The following is a 16,392-nucleotide window of genomic DNA, read 5'->3' as shown; positions in this document are numbered from 1 at the left end:
GAGTAAATTGGATATGAAATATAAAATGAATGTCTTTTACATTGAAATTTTAGTACTGCTGCTAGTCACAAAGTATGCTTGTAGCTTGTGCATTTCTATACCACTTCTAATACCAGTAAAAGCCTTCCAGATGTCATCTGTGTTATATCTCCCCTAAATAGGAAGCAGAACATATGGTTCATGAAATAAAGGGAACGGTGGACCATCATATTTTTAGGATTCCTTGAATATACTATCCCCAAACCTCTTTTATTTTCCTTTCCCCCTCTTCATGGAATTAGCTATTTCTGACTTGATATGGCAAAAGTATAATTTTTAAAGAAAATTAGTAGTAAACGAGATAGTGCTTCAATAGCATTGAAATATCATTTAAATTTGCCATCCAAGCTCTGGAATGTTAATAAGCTAAGAGTAACACATTTTACAATCATGTCTCTTTCAACCTCTCTCTGTCTCTTTCTCTGGGACACACATGCACACACATGCACACACATACAATAAAGATCTCAGCTTTAGCAAAAGTCAGTCTACTTACATAGTATCTAATATGCTCTTCACCTTTTATTAGTACAAATTATAATAAACCCTCAATAAAATAAATATACAGTTTTGTTTTTGTAGATTAGGAGTCTTCATATGTGCAGGATTTCCCCCCCAGTACAGAAAGTGATATTGCTCAAAAGCCACATATTTCATTAGTACTAGGACAACTGAAAACTATGACCTTGGTGCTCATAAATGTGAGACATTTTTCACCTCCTTTCTTTAATGATGCATGCAAATGCTATTTCATGTGTTCTGATGAATAGTAAGCATGCCAATGACTATGTTTGCCACCGTCAATGGTGAAAATAAGAGATTTACTAGAAAGTTTTCCCCATGAAATTTCCAAACATAATTAAATGAAATCCATTAAGAAGTGTGCCAAAGGCATCACAGAAAAAGGGACAACTAATGACACACACACATACACACACACATACACACACACACACACATATATATATGGTTGATAGTTTTATATATATAGTTGATGCAGTGAAGAAATAACCACACACACACACACACACACACACACACACATATACACATACTTGAAAAAGTATTTTTTAATCTAGGAATTGAGAATTCACAAATACCAGCGTCCTTTGTATGAACCAATACATGGCATGGCATAGTTTTTTTTTTTTCCCCTATCCTACTAATCTACACACACACACACACACACACACACACACACACACACACACCATTTTCATCTATAAAGTCTTCTCTTGCTGTAGTTCTTACACTTTTTGACTCATCGAATTCTCATATGGATCTTTCTTTGTATACAAATCTTATGTTTTCACATCATTCCCAAAGCTTGACCAGGTACTTCTCTCTTCAGGAACTTGAGAGAAAAAGCTTTCAAGTGTTTCACTATATCTGGTACACTCAACAAAGGTTTGTTGAGCTGTAATCTTGTATCTTCTAGATAAATCAAACTACTGCATTTTCCTCCAGACAACTTTAAACTTAAAAGGTCTTAGGAGCAGAAACTGAAAGATAAACGTTTTTTCTTTATTTGACAACTTTTATTCTATAATATTCAGCTTCCATATTGTTAGTCTAAAATATATCTTTAAATGCAGAAAAAATTTAGATCCCATAGTAATTTACATTTTATTAAACAGAAACAGGTGTTAAATGATACCATCCTGAGAACTGAAGTAATATAGACATTAGCTAGTAAAAACCAATGCAGTATTTAAATCACTCCCAAGAGATTTACCTGTTTCCTAAAATTTAGGGTGACTTTGTCTTTATTAGTCTTGCCAAAGGTTTGTTGATCTTATTCATCTTTTCAGTGAACCAACTTCTGGCTTTGTTGAAGCTCTTTACTCCACTTTTTTTCTATGTCATTAAGTTCTGTTCAAAATCATATTATATCATTTCTTTTACTTTATGGTTATTGTGATTTTTTTCTGACTTTTTAAGGTGAAATTTTAATTGATTAATTTTCAAATTATTTTGCCTTGTTTCCTTTTTTATCCCCCCTTTCACAAATTAAAATGAAAAAAATTAGCAAAATGGAAACAAATGCAGGAGCCTAAATATATTTGTTACATGAGTTTGGGAAGGAGAGAAGAAAATATAATATAAAGAAACACAACATATAACTGAAAACATAGACAAAAACAGTCCAGTGATTAGGCATAGGCATGTGCAAATGTAGATGAATCTATACAAACATAACAATTAGGAAAAAAAAAAAACACCAAAAGACCCTTCAAAGAAACAAAATTTAAAAGGGCCTCAAATTTTTACTCCACAATAATAAATGCCAAAAGACAACAAATAAAACATCTTCAGGTATTTGAAAATCTCTTTATTCATTTTATAATGAGAAAAAAACCTATTTTAAATGGAATGTGAGTATAACAAAGAATGATAACAATGAGCAGAATTAATAGTATAAAATTGCAAAGGTGTAGTGATACAAAATAAATTCTTCTACTAGTTAAGGCTAGAGATAAAAAGACCAAAACTAAATATAATTAGCAAATATGGAAAGAAAAAAACAAGTTTGAAAGTCACTGTTGTTGTATGGCATATTAGGGTTAGCATAAATCTTAAATTATGGATCATTTAACTCAGCCTCAGCTTACCATATGGGAAATAGGACAATTAAGCCAAGCTCACAGGATTATGTAAAGTAATACTGTTATTTCCTTACATTTCCATTTCCTCTCCATTTAATGAGATAATGTGTGGGAGGAAGCAATGTAAACTTCCAAGCTATATTCCAATATCAGGTATTATTCATGATTGCTTTTATTGCTAAAGGTAAACAGAGAGGATTTGGCAACTCCTTTTATCCTAGAAAGGAAAGAAGAGGAAACTCAAAAATTATTCCAGGATCCTAGGTCTAAATAACTGAAACAATGGCACTGTTTCGAAGAAAGCCTGGGCTTACCATTTATTTACTTTTTGTGAATTCAGATCTATGTTCAAGGTATTACTAACGAAAATGTGTATATATGAAAAAAAGGCACAATTAAAGGAGCAAAACCATTCATTATACTATGGATGTGCTAACACTGAGAGCATTTGTGCTAGAACATTTTAGTGGAGGTAGAAATGCTGAAGTTAAGCAAGCAACCATACACTGAAATCTGGCACTTCAAAGACAACTTGGATTTGCTATTACACAGCCACAGAATTTTTAAAGGTCATCATTATTTAGAGATGGACTCTGCCTCCTCACTTTTTAGGTACAAAGTTTAGGCAAAACAACAGATTTAGAGGATGCTTAATGAATGAATGAAACAAGATGAATAAAATATAATTTCTCATTAGTTAAAGTCTTGAAGTCAGATTTTTTGTTGCTGTTGTTTGTTTTGGGGAGACCATGCACAGTGAAAAAACATAAAATCAGGATTTAGTGTGAGGCGAACTTGATCAGGCAGTTCAGTAAAATAATATCATGGAAAATAAAATGTAGCAGTTGTAGAGGCTGAAGTAAAACCAGTACATTGTAATAGACAAGATGAGGCAGCAGAGTTGCAAATGGATGTTCAATAGAACCAATAATAGGAGGAAAGTCAAGGAGAAAGAGAATATTAAATTAAAAAACAACAACAACAACTAATTTTGGAACAAGGAAACCATTGGCAACCTTCAAGAGAACAAACAGAATATGAAATTTAAAAAAATTTAATTTTGGACCAAGGAAACCATTAGCCACCTTTGAGAGAACAGCAGAAGAGAAGTGATGATGGAAGATAGCGGGTGGGCAGTTAAGGCAGTGGGGCATGGGGAAGAGACAGAGCCATCCATCCTTAAAGAGACAGGGATCATTTTTCAGGTTGGTGTTCTCAGAGCCTATCACCGTCCCTGGCATTTAGTAGGCATACCGAAAGTATTTTGAGATGAATTGAATTTGAGTGTGAGAGTTCAAGATGCTGGTTAAAGGTTAAGAATGCAGAAAAATCAATAGGTACCAGAGTGGGTTCGGGCCACCGAAATGATAGGAGTCATTGTTGACACAGACCTGGGATTTTGAGCCGGTTGCTGATAGATCAGAATATTGTTGCACAAGGAGTCTCAAAGATTCAGGCTAACAATGATGTCAAGACCAAAGGTTCCAACAATCATCTGGACAACAGCTGAGGGGATTTCCTCAGAATGGTATTATGCTAGTCTTCGCCATCTAGTAAATTCCTCATACCTTTCTTCTGCACTAAAGCCAATCCCTAGGCAGGAACAGAGAAGACATGGAAACTTAGAGATAACAGGAAGATGGTACACTTCTTGGGAAACTGAGTTCAAAAAGAGAAAAAGAGAAGCAGAAATAAAATTTGTAGTCAGTAGAAGAAAATCAGTGCTAGGAGGGGGTTTTATGATTAGTACTCAGATCTACTGAAAATCAGGGAGAAATGGAATGCAAATATAAGATGAAGCACTAGCTCTAAAAGAGATCTTTCTTCCCAGAGCTAAAGAGGAAAAACAAGAAGAAAGGTATAGAAGAAAAGTTGTCAAGTTGATGATGAGGAAAAATGCAGAATTCGTATCAGAAAATGTAAATCTTGGACGCCTGGGTGGCTTAGTCGGTTAAGCATCTGCCTTCGGCTCAGGTCATGATCCTGGAGTCCCGGGATCTAGCCCCACGTCGGGCTCCCTGCTCAGTGGGGAGCCTGCTTCTCCCTTTGCCTCTCTTTCTCTCTGTGTGTCTCTCATGAATAAATAAATAAAATCTTAAAAAAAAAAGAAAATGTAAATCTTCTTGAAGAATAAAATATCGGGGCATCTAATGAAAGAGAGGTCAAAAAAGAGTAACAGAATTGAAGATGTCAGAGCAGAGTTGTTCCTGTGGAAGATTCACAAAGTAAACAGCAAAAGAAGAATTACGTATTTTCCCACATTAAAATAATGGGCTAGGAACTATTTTGCAACATGCATCATATATCATGACAAGTGGACAAAGAAAGTGAGAATGATTCAAGAATATGATAGTAAAGCACATCATATTTGAGTTAGCCATGTCAAATTAAGTCATAATAGCTGAATGATCTCTTGCCTTCATCTGAATTGTTCTTAAATATCTAGTATTTTAGGTTTTCATATTAGTGTCTATCAGGACAGCCAGTAATTAAGCTTTCTACATGTGGTTTATTTATGCACTACAGACTTCCAAATATGAAAGCATTGCTATTCTGGTAGTTCTCAACAAATCAACTTTTCAAAAAGAATAGACTAGTCTAGGAAAATATTCCCAGTCATCCATGTGACAAAACTACTATATATATATATATATATATGTATATATATATATATTTTAGATCCTTATCTCAAAAAAATCTTACTATGACATGTGTTTTACACACAAGTTCAACATCTGTGAAGTGAGGTCCTAACTGTAATCAAAAGGACTGTGTTATTTTAAAATTTATGTCAAACTTTCAACTTGCTCTCCTAAGTATTTTTTTCCCTTCATTGATGCTAGGTTTCTTCCAATAAATTATTAGTGTATTAGTTCTCAATAACTGTTAAGCAGGAATTGACACTATTTTGTTATCATGCTTCTCCAATTCTTTAGTTTTAGGTATTTTATAGTTTGGCCTTTTTTTAAATTACAGATTCAATAATATTTGCACCTCAGTGCTAGGTGCAGGAGATCAATGGGACCTACAAATACTCAGAATTCCAGACCACACGGATCTGTCTAGTAGTAGAGACAGATAATAATAGTAATAATATGGTCCTATTTACATTGAGTGATTAAAGGCAAGTAATATCATAATTTTCCTCTTTGATCTCCTAAAAAGATGATAAAGAGAACATAGAAACCGTTAACTACAATGGGTAATCATATCATAAATAGTATATATGTATACAACATCTAAAACTATATATATGGATAACTATAATTTGGTTAATAATTATACATAAATAACATATAACTATGCTAACTTTATATGTATATTCTATCTATAAGATAGCTAATTGTACATATAGTTATGTATATGTGTTGTATAACTGATATAATAGTAAAATAATGTTATGTATATATAGGTATGCACATTTTTTACATAGACCTATATAACATTAATTTAGTCTAAATTGTGAAATTTATTAAGATCTTTAGCTTTATCTGTATATAAATATTTCTGGTGTGAACATCCATTTCTACCTTTTACCCAAATTGAAATAGTGTCCAAATCTCAACAATAGATTGACTCTTAATCAGGCTATTCTTATCCAACATCTTAAGGCTTTACCTCTTGTTGTTTTTATCATTATTACACAACAAAATGCCACCCTTACTGTCACTGATTTCAGAACCAGCTGCTTTAGCATATGGTCCCTACATGCAGAAGGTGCCCTGCACATTTTCACCCACCGACATCAACACCAACATGTCACTCCTGTGCAGAGACAAGTAAATAAATGTAAATGTTTGGCAGAACAGGCCCACCGGTTCCAAACCCACCTCCTACTTTTTTTTAAAGATTTTATTTATTTATTTGAGAGAGTGAGAGAGAGTGGGTGTGAGAGAGAGCAGGAACGGTGATGGGGTGGTGGAGAGGGAGAAGCGGGCTCCCCCCTAAGCAAGGAGCTGGACAGGGGCTGAGCAGAAGGCAGACACTCAACCTACTGAGCCACTCAGCGCCCCACCCACCTCGTATCTTCGGTAACTTCTTGTTTTATAATATATTCTCATACTTTCCTGCCTTTTCTTCTTTAATTCTTTTACAGTGTTGGCACTTCAATAATACTATTCTTTTTAAATTGCTCTTTGTTTCATACTCTTTACAATTCTTAAGAATGTTCATCTTAGGAGATACTTATCTTGAAAGAGTCAACTTCTCTGAATCACAGATTCCTCAGCTGGTAAAATATAGATAGAGATTTCAGCCCTGGAGAATATTGTGAGAATTACACTGAATAATGTGTATGCACTTAGGATAATGTTCAACAATATGGTTATGGTGACTCTCTAGATTTAACATCAATGTGGAGCTTCCTCTAGACTTCCAAACATCGTCTCTCCTCACTTCACCATTTCACATAACTGCCTAAAGCAGTTAAGTCCTTTTTGTATGACCTCACTTGTCTTTAGTCCTTTACTTTTGAAATGTTTACCTTTTTCTTTCTAAGATGTTGAACTGAATAAATATTGCCACAACAAAATACCATCCTGAACCTGATTATTTTCTTCTTGGGCATAATTAGTGTTCCCTTAGTTTATTGACTTAGCACCTGGACCAGTTATCCTGTTTTGTTAGAGTAAGAGTTAACAAGGCAAGAACCAGGGGTTCATTCCCTATTTAGGTCAGTTAGGGTTGCACTGAAAACACATTTCTTTCATGGTCACAGATGTGACCCTAATCCTGACCATCTGCTTAGCAAATGAGCAGAAGGGGCAGGGTAAGCCACACTGGACTCTATTATACAGCCCAGTTCCAGCATTAAGCATTCTGGCCCACTAATCGCTGCATCATCATATTTAAAGACTAGAGCACAGCTGAGCAGATGTCTTGGGTGTGATCCAGGAACAGTACCAATGGAGGGGTTGAGGAAAATAAAAGCCTTAGACAAAGTGGCATCCAACACGGATCCTGAATATACTGATGTAGATGTGCCTTTTATTACAAATTATTTTAAAAGACTAGGCAGTTTTTATCATTAATGATTCTTCAGTTGATCCTCTCTAAGAGGTTCAAGTGAACATCTATTTAAAATTTTTATCCTCCAGCCAATTTTACATGGTTATATATATATATATTGAATTGTTATATATATTTACATTGATTTATATTATTGGACAACACTTTAAGTTTCAAAATGGTGTGCTCTTGGTTGCTATGTCATGATTTGTCAGATTTGGAAGATTCTAGTTAAAATTTTCACTGAATTAAAGAATTTGAATTATAGCCATGAAAGGGAGACTTTTGGCAAGCAGTGTAAGGGATCTCCAACCTCTCATTGCCTTCTGAATTCTAATTCGGCAAATATAAAGTGGTTCTGTGTCAGAGGAAGCTGCCCAAAAGACAAAGCTGCCCCATTAAATCAAAAGGCACAAACGTCAGTAGAACTCTGAGACACTGGGGTTTCCAATAAGAAAAAAGCTCATTAAATGAATGGTGCTTTTCACGGTGTTCTGTTTTTATTCCCTGTCAGAGAAAATTATGAGAATCTATTTTTTCAAAGGGAGAAAACAAAGATGTTCACAGATGAATAGCATTTATATATTTGACACTTTATCTTCCGGGGACAGTTTGATCAAGTTACTAGTTTATTATCTTTGAAGTACTAATGAGATTTTTCCTTACAGAGGAAAGTATCCTTTGTTCATAAGAATAAAGAAATGCTTCATTTATCAAAGGTTTTTATTAGTAGTAGGACATATATAGTGTGTACTACTTTTAGCACTCAACAATTAAATCGATGGCCAGTGACCTTTTGGGAGTGGCATTCCAAGTCTTTATTCACTTGAATTTCAGATTTCATGAGCCAGAGATGTACTATAATGATTAAGATATTTAGTTATATAAGTATCATTGTAGACAAGCAATGATTTTAAAAATTGTTTATGACAGTTTTTTTAAATTAGAATAAAGATAGCCCATGTGATTTTTGATTTTGCTTTTTTTTTTTGTAAAAGTTGCAGGATAAAAATCACCCCTTGTGGGAGTTGTTATGAGTCATATTTCTCTGTTCTGTTATTCCTGGGACAGCTATTGGGAGCAGGGGCTTTCAAGAGGGAGCATAATGCTGTGTTTGCGGGAAGCAGGGAGTGTTTTATTTTATCTTTGCCTCCTCTGTGCTGGATACATAGGAGGTAATCAGTGGATGGTTATTCAATAAATAAATCCAATTTGGAGATATTCTTTTCAGGTATGGCTGTATTGAGGTACTATGGTATTGAATTACATTTTTCTCCCATTTCACTGTGGGCTCCTTATCTTTGTAGTGCCACCTCCAAGGAGGTATGAGCGAGGCCACCAATCATTCCTTTATTTTATAAAACACCCTTAATCTAACTCAATGTCTGACCAAATACTAAAGCCCATGGATATGTTCTTAATTAGAAACACAGAATAAAAAAAAAAACACAGAATATTAACCTTCCAGGCACTCATCCTGAAAACAAACCATAATTCTCCAATATCTAGTGTGTATGAAAATTCTAAATGTTGAAAATGTCCTCAGGGAAATGGATATATATATTTCTATCAAGACAGATAACTAAAGGAATATTTTTCAGTTTGGCCCTAATATTTAGAAAAGCTGTAATCCCTAAAAATCTTAAGGGCATTATGAATTTTTTAGTTGTATTTTTCTGCTTTCTATCTCAATTTTTAAAATCATTTTTATATTTATATTACTTCAAAGAGAATTTAAAAGTTTCTTTTATCCTTTTATATTATATATGAATTTTGTAACATACCTCAGATCTTATGGGCAATGAAGATGTTATAAATACGTATATATGATTTATAAAATTTCCTTTTTGCTCTCTCAGTATGTAGTATAGTGCCTCGCACATAAGTGTTCAATGAATGCTTTATAGAACTGAACTGAGAAGCTCTATGTCTGAAAATAGAATTGAAGGGCAATTGAAGTTATGGAAATACTTATTCACAGACTACAATAAGTAAATGAGGGCCACAGTCTGTAAACCCTTGCAGTAAATTGTGATCCAATGGTGAAAAAGGACAGAGGAGAGTAATTTCATTAGTAGGACCATCTCGTTTTGAACTGAGGTGAGGGAAATTATCTAGTTAGCCAAATCTTGCTTCAGAAGTAAAGTTGAAATAAAAAACAAAGCCCATTTTTGTTTGAGAGATAAAAGAAAGTGAATTAATTTGTGAATTCTAGAGGAGTAAATGACTTAAGCATTGCCAAATTGTAAAATATTCTGGTAAAATTTTTGACTTTGAATTCTTCCATATGCTGGGTAATGATGATGTATTGTTTATTCATAATAGCTTAATTTTGTGTCATAAATGCTGACTGTCTCAGGCATGACTCACTAATAATATAAATTAGAGGAAAATAGGATTTCTACCTTCATTGAAGCCATTTCTCAGGATCTATAGGTAGGTCGAGGAAGTTTCCAAATCAATATCAATATGATATTTCATTGTGTAATTTTTATGTTCAATCTTCTATTATTGATGTTTTCAGAAGAAAATTATTTAAATGGAAAATATATTGCCTTTCTGTAATACATGATGAGTCTAATATGTAAACTAGAGAAACCCTTGATGCTTTCCAGATATTCTTGATTAAATAAATTGATAAATGTGGTTATCCTGCTTAATTTAAGGTTAATATTTTTAGGCACAGACAAAAAAGTTAAGGAAGCCCTAGTTTAACAGAATCTCAGATGAAACTATTATCTCAAAGAGATACCTGTATTTCCATGTTCATTGCAGCGTTATTCACAACAATCAAGGTATGGAAGCAACCTCAGTGTCCATCAGTGGATAAATGGATCAAAAATATGAAATATTCAATCTTTAAAAAGAAGGAAATTCTGTCATTTGAAATTCATGGATTAATCTGGAGGGTATGTTGGTAAGAAAAATAAACCAGACAGATATTACGCATGGCATCACTTATATGTGGAATCTTAAAAAAAAAAAAAGTTGAACTCATAAAAACAGAAAGTATAAAAGTGTTTTCCAGGGGCTCAGAAGTGGGGGAAATAGGTAGAGGCTAACAAAAGGTAGTTTGCAGCCTCAAGAAGTTGTCCAGGCAAAAACTGAAAATGGCCTCTACATATATGAAGAGCAAGGAGAGGGCAAAGAGGCAGACCACTCCAGATTGGTAGGTGGCAGGTTTAATGAGTAAAGGAACTCACATACATCTGAGGCTTGTCTTGGGTGACTGCAAGATGAGTAGATCTCTGCAACTGCCTGCCAGAATCTTACAGGTCTCTACAGAGGCTTTAATTGGGTTTGGTCATGTATACTGTCCAGGTAGTCTCAACAATACATGTGCTTCCTCAAGGTTACATCCTTGAAAATGGCACCCAGCATGGGAATGGTGAGCAGAATGTCCATTCCAAGGATAAGGGAGGGGTCGGGGCTCCCTGTTGCCTGGGTCTAGCTCTTGAGTCAACCAGCAGTCAGATCCTCTTGATGACCTCCTCCAACAATAGGGTACAAACTTTGTTATACGATGAATAGGATGATGATCCAATTTATAACATGGTGACTAAGTTGGTAACACTGTACTGTATAACTGAAATTTGCTGAAAGTAGAAATTGTTTTCACACACACACACACACACACACACAGAGAGAGAGAGAGAGAGAGCGAGAGAGCAAATATGTGTGTTAACTCCAAGGGGGGAATCTTTTCACAATGTATATCAAATAATCACAATGCGTACTTTAAATATGTTACAATTTTTATTTGTCATTTATACATCAATAAAGCTGAAAAGAAAAACAGAGTTCCAAGATCTATTTGATAAACCTGAGAACTGTGTCACTCAGTAGCACCAACAAAGCAATTGCAAAGGAAAAACAAATGTAAACTTGAGGTTTTTTTTTTCAAACTTTACATGGTAATTAAGTAGTTCTTACACATTAGTATGAATTAAGAGTCTGTGTCTGTAGAGCGTTTGTATTAGACATCATGTTTTCAGAAGCATTCATTTAAAAAGTCACTGCACTGAGCATCCAATTATGAAATTGAAATGATCCTTTATTTCTGAAGGCTCTTTTTACATCATGGTCTCTTAGCAGGAACTGAATTAAAATTAGTGTTTAACATCATTTTTCCACTGGAGGATGATTGTTCAAAAGGTTAGAGAAGCTACTGGGCTATTACAGGTTTGAGTTTCTCATGGATCAGTCAGGTTTGTGCTAAATTAAGTAATCATAGTCTCCGTTCCCGACTAGGAACACAAGATCCCGGTCATAGAGGTCTTACAATAATAACATTAAAACTAAATGTAAAATTGTAATATAATTAAATAATAAATAATTGCTACAGTCAACTGATTTGCTTCATTTAACGCTCACGGCAATCATATGAGATTTTCACATCCATTTTGCATTTGAGGATATGGAGGCTTAGAGAGGTTATGTGGACTGCCAGGTGATCCAGGGCTAGTACTTGTCAGAACCAGGATTTGAACCAAAGTATGTAAAATCCAAAGTCCATGCCATTAACCTGTATGTTACTGTTTCCCCTGCTTAAAAGTTTGTGGATATATTCTCGTGAGTTTGAGAATTCCACTTGAGTGAATATGTATGACTGCCACGAGTTCAACATTTTCTAATGAAAGAAGCAACAATTGGTCCATACCTAATATTGTAGTAAAGTGAATTATTTTGCATTCTATTTTCCAAAATATTTATTGATCAGAATATGCTGGTCACTCTGTTAGGCACTGGAGAGAAAGGAGAAATTAAGCACATAGAAATTCCTTCCTCATGGAGTGTGCATTTTGGTGAGGGAAGACAAACACTAAATAGTAAGTAATTAAAATGCATGGAATGGAAAATGGTGGTAAGTGAGGGTGAAAAAAAAAAAGAAAAAGAAATCAGGACCTGGGGAGGAGATGCATGGGGTTATGGGATTGCAATTTAAAAGAGGATGGTCAGGGAAGACCTCATTAAGAAGGTGATATTTAATCCAAGAACTGATGGGAGTAAACAAAGTAGAACAGATTAAGCCTTAAGATCATCTGGGAGAACAATCCAGCCAGAGGCAATCTAAGGAGGGGATCCGGAGCTGCTGGACACCTGCTGTGTTCAAGAAATAGCAAGGAAATCAATGTGCTGGGACAGAACAAGCAAGGTGAAAGCAGTAGGGCAGATTGGGTGGGGATCTGGAGGCTATCATAAGGATTAAGCTTCATTCTGAGTGTGATAGGAGCCATTGATGGGCTCTGGGCAGAGGATTAAAGTGATGTTGCATATTTGGAAAAAAAAATCACTCTGGTTGCACTGTCAAAAATAAATAGTAAAGGTCCAGGAAAAGGAGCAATGAGTCAGGAGGCTATTGCAACAATCCAAGTAAGAGAGAGTTTGGGGCCATACAGGATGGCATGAATATGGAAGAATAGTGGGTGTATATAGGACAGAGTAAGATGAGACTGAACCCTAGAGCTCTAACTATAAGAGGTCAGAAAAATTAGGAGAAATCAACCAAAGAAAGCAAAAAAGAGCAGGAGAGGTGGGAGGAAAAACCAGAAGAGTATAGTACACTGAAAACCAAGCAACAAATACATCTCAAGAAAGGCAATAATCAACTGTAACCAATGCTGCTGGTTGTTAAATATGATCAAGACTAACAACTGACCATTGGATTAGCAATCCGGGGTCATTAGGGACCTCACCAAGTAGTTTCAGTCTAGTAGTGGCTTCTAAGCCTGATAAGAAGACATTTATATAGCGCAACCTATCCATTTCTTAATTTATTTAATAAAACAAGAAAGTGATTTGTTATCACAAAAACATTTGTGCATCCTATTTTTATTTGTTTCAAGGAAGAATTTTTCATAAAGTAATAACTTAAAATTCTTTATGTTGCATTTTGGGACCTGTCAAAATAGTAATTTTTAGATTTAAAAAACTATCCATTGTACAAAAGGAACAATAAAACTTTGATAACTGATTTGCTCAGTTTTAACTTGAAAGCCTATTTGGCTTTATAGTTTTATTGGACCTGTAAACGTAAAGAGCTTATACCTATATATTATCCCCTTCTACCTAGCATGTGACCATACTTATTTAAAAATATAATTAAAGATAATTAAGTCAATATGAATGAGGAATATCTGGGAATTGTCTCTCTTGGGAAGAGGGTGACATCGCTCAATAATGACAAAAACTCCACTCCATACTATGTCTTACAGCAGGAATCAATCAAGTTTGAAAGGAGTGGAAATTATTATTATTTTTTAAAGATTTTATTTATTTATTTGAGAGAGACAGAGAGAGCACAAACAGGGGAGGGGGGTTGGGGAGAGGGAGAAGCAGACTCCACCCTGAGCAGGGAGCCCGACTGGGGGCTCTATCCCAGGACCCTGAGATCAGGACCTGAGCCCAAGGCAGGCACTTAACCAACTGAGCCACCCAGGGGCCCCAGAGTGGAAACTATTATTGATGTCAATTGTAAAACCTCATAAGTCATTGTGAGTAATGATTTAGTATAAGTTTATGCCCAACACATAACAAATGTCACGCTTGCTATTATTATTACTGGGAATTTTGGAAATACGAGTATTTGGTGGACTGCAAAAATTACTTTACATTTGATAATTTAATAACACAATCTTAGTTGTATCCTAAATTTTACTTATTTTAATATCATCTTTACATATAAGCAAAGTGAAATAATAAGATATATAGATATAAATAAATAGATATATTTAGAATAATTAGATCCTGGGACAGATTGTAGGGCATCCTGAACACCCTTTAAAAGAATGATATATATGTATTCTATGCTTGAGGCTCTTGACATCTTACTTTTAACCTTAAGTTTTGACTATTCATAGTAATGGATTTTCAGGACTGCCTTAGTTCTTCCTTTTATGTCATGCCATTATATGAAAAAAATCATTTTTGTGTCTTAATCTGAAAGAAGTTGGTATCTATTAATAAAACATATATAATAGATTTATATAACCTATATATATGTATACATAGTGTACATATATAAGTATAAGCATATATAATGTGTATATTTATGCACATACATGCATAATACATATATTATATATATATATAAACAGAAAATATTGTGTGTGGTGTCATACATGATTTGGAGTGTGAATAATTTATGTTTGTATTTATTTGTAACCCATATTTGTGTATTTATATATAAACTATGTAGCTTTAGTACAATATAAAATGGGATCTTTTAATGTAATTCCTTTGTCCAGATAAATGATAAATTTAAAAATTGTAATTTTTTAAATGAATACATACAGTTTAAAAAATGACCATTATTCGTGGTCACATTAATAGAGATTCCATTAATGATACATGATTTTTACCACAATGATATGTTTAATTTTGCCTTGGAATATAAGGTGAAGTATTTTAGGTTCCATGATTCTAAAGTATGTTTTGTCCTAAGTCTGAGTAATTACACGGGATTCCATCTCTCCCCCCCAGAAATCAGGCTTTCCTAATCCCATATTTAAAGTCTTCTATTTGCATATTGGAGACAGTGTAGGTTGAGGTCTTTGAAACAATTTCAACTTCAATTCTCTGTCTCTACATTCTCTGTATTTCATGGAATGCTTGAGGCCAATTCTGCATGAAAGACTCCCAAATGTTATTACTTTGTTGGAAAAAGAAAGAGGAAAAAAGAATGTCTTAAATTAATTTTTTAGACCATACTTAGTCCAGATTTTCTTTCCTTTCATATCCTCTTCTGCTTTTTGGTATTATTGAGGTTCTTTAAACAAGGCCTTGAGCTATTCATTGCTAGTGATTCACTACCAAAAGACTTTTTGTGAAGGGATTTTATTTTGGTTCAAGGAAAAGAAAACTATGAAACTGGTAATTCTATTTTGAAATGTTGTATCAGTGAAAAACCAACAAATGCAAGTTTTAAATATTAATAAAAGTTTAGGAAAGAAAACAAAATTTGCATAAATAACTTTTTATTTGAGGCATTTTCAGCCTCCAAGGTACCATGCTATTAGGTAAAAATGCATTTTATTTTCAGTGCTTTCCTATTTAATCTTTGTGATGTTCCCTGTATGAACTTGCTTTCATGAAAGGGAAATGATTTTTAATATCTATTTCTTTCCAATTAAATATTAATTCCATTCTTTTGGTGTGTGTGTATATATACATATATACATATATATAGTTCAAAATATGTCCTTATTCAGCACAATTGCATATTTTTCTTTTAGATATATTAAAAGAAAGTCAAACTAGCACATATACTCATATTTATAACCTGTTTTACATTGCTTCATTTGTCTTGTTTTTTGAGCTGAGTTGTGGCAAAAGCAGGGGGTAGTTCTCCACTCACATGCTTTGTACATGTGAACAGCTTTATTCTTGTAAATCTAGCAGAAATGTGCAGCCAGTGTTTCAGCCCTTCGGGCATTCATCATGCATCGATTGTTTACAGAAGTGAACTGGGTGGCAAGAATTTAAAGTGCCTTGAAATCATTAGATGATTAGCTTTCCCTTGAGTTCCATGTCACCCTGAACAGGCTTTCTGAAGGGCCCATTATAGTCTTCTTCCCCTTGTACTGATCAAGGAAAACAAAAATAGAAGCATCATTGAGTACAATGTTGATTTTGAGACGAGGCATTGTTTAAAAGGAGAATGCAAGGAAACTGCTATAAAGTACAAACATTTATCTAGGCATAATGGACAATGCCAATTGTTTTGCCTCAAAGTCCAGAA

The 16,392-nt window shown here is 34.2% G+C and overlaps 1 long non-coding RNA gene across 2 annotated transcripts in view; it reads left to right on the top strand.

Annotated features, from left to right (window-relative positions):
• LOC112831893 (uncharacterized) overlaps positions 1-16,392 on the top strand; it is a 90,658-nt gene that overhangs the window by 41,843 nt on the left and 32,423 nt on the right. For both annotated transcript variants that reach the window (XR_012380656.1, XR_012380657.1), the window contains 2 exons: positions 10,428-10,561; positions 12,395-12,481. This is a non-coding gene — a long non-coding RNA (uncharacterized lncRNA). The remainder of the gene's footprint in view (positions 1-10,427; positions 10,562-12,394; positions 12,482-16,392) is intronic.

The sequence above is a fragment of the Callorhinus ursinus genome, unplaced genomic scaffold, assembly GCF_003265705.2.
Source record: "Callorhinus ursinus isolate GAN/ISIS: 27379988/994484 unplaced genomic scaffold, GSC_fseal_2.0 scaffold14, whole genome shotgun sequence".
In the NCBI taxonomy this organism is placed as follows: Eukaryota; Metazoa; Chordata; class Mammalia; order Carnivora; family Otariidae; genus Callorhinus; species Callorhinus ursinus.
The sequence above is the reverse complement of the archived record's forward strand: the minus strand, read 5'-3'. Positions and strand labels throughout refer to the sequence as shown.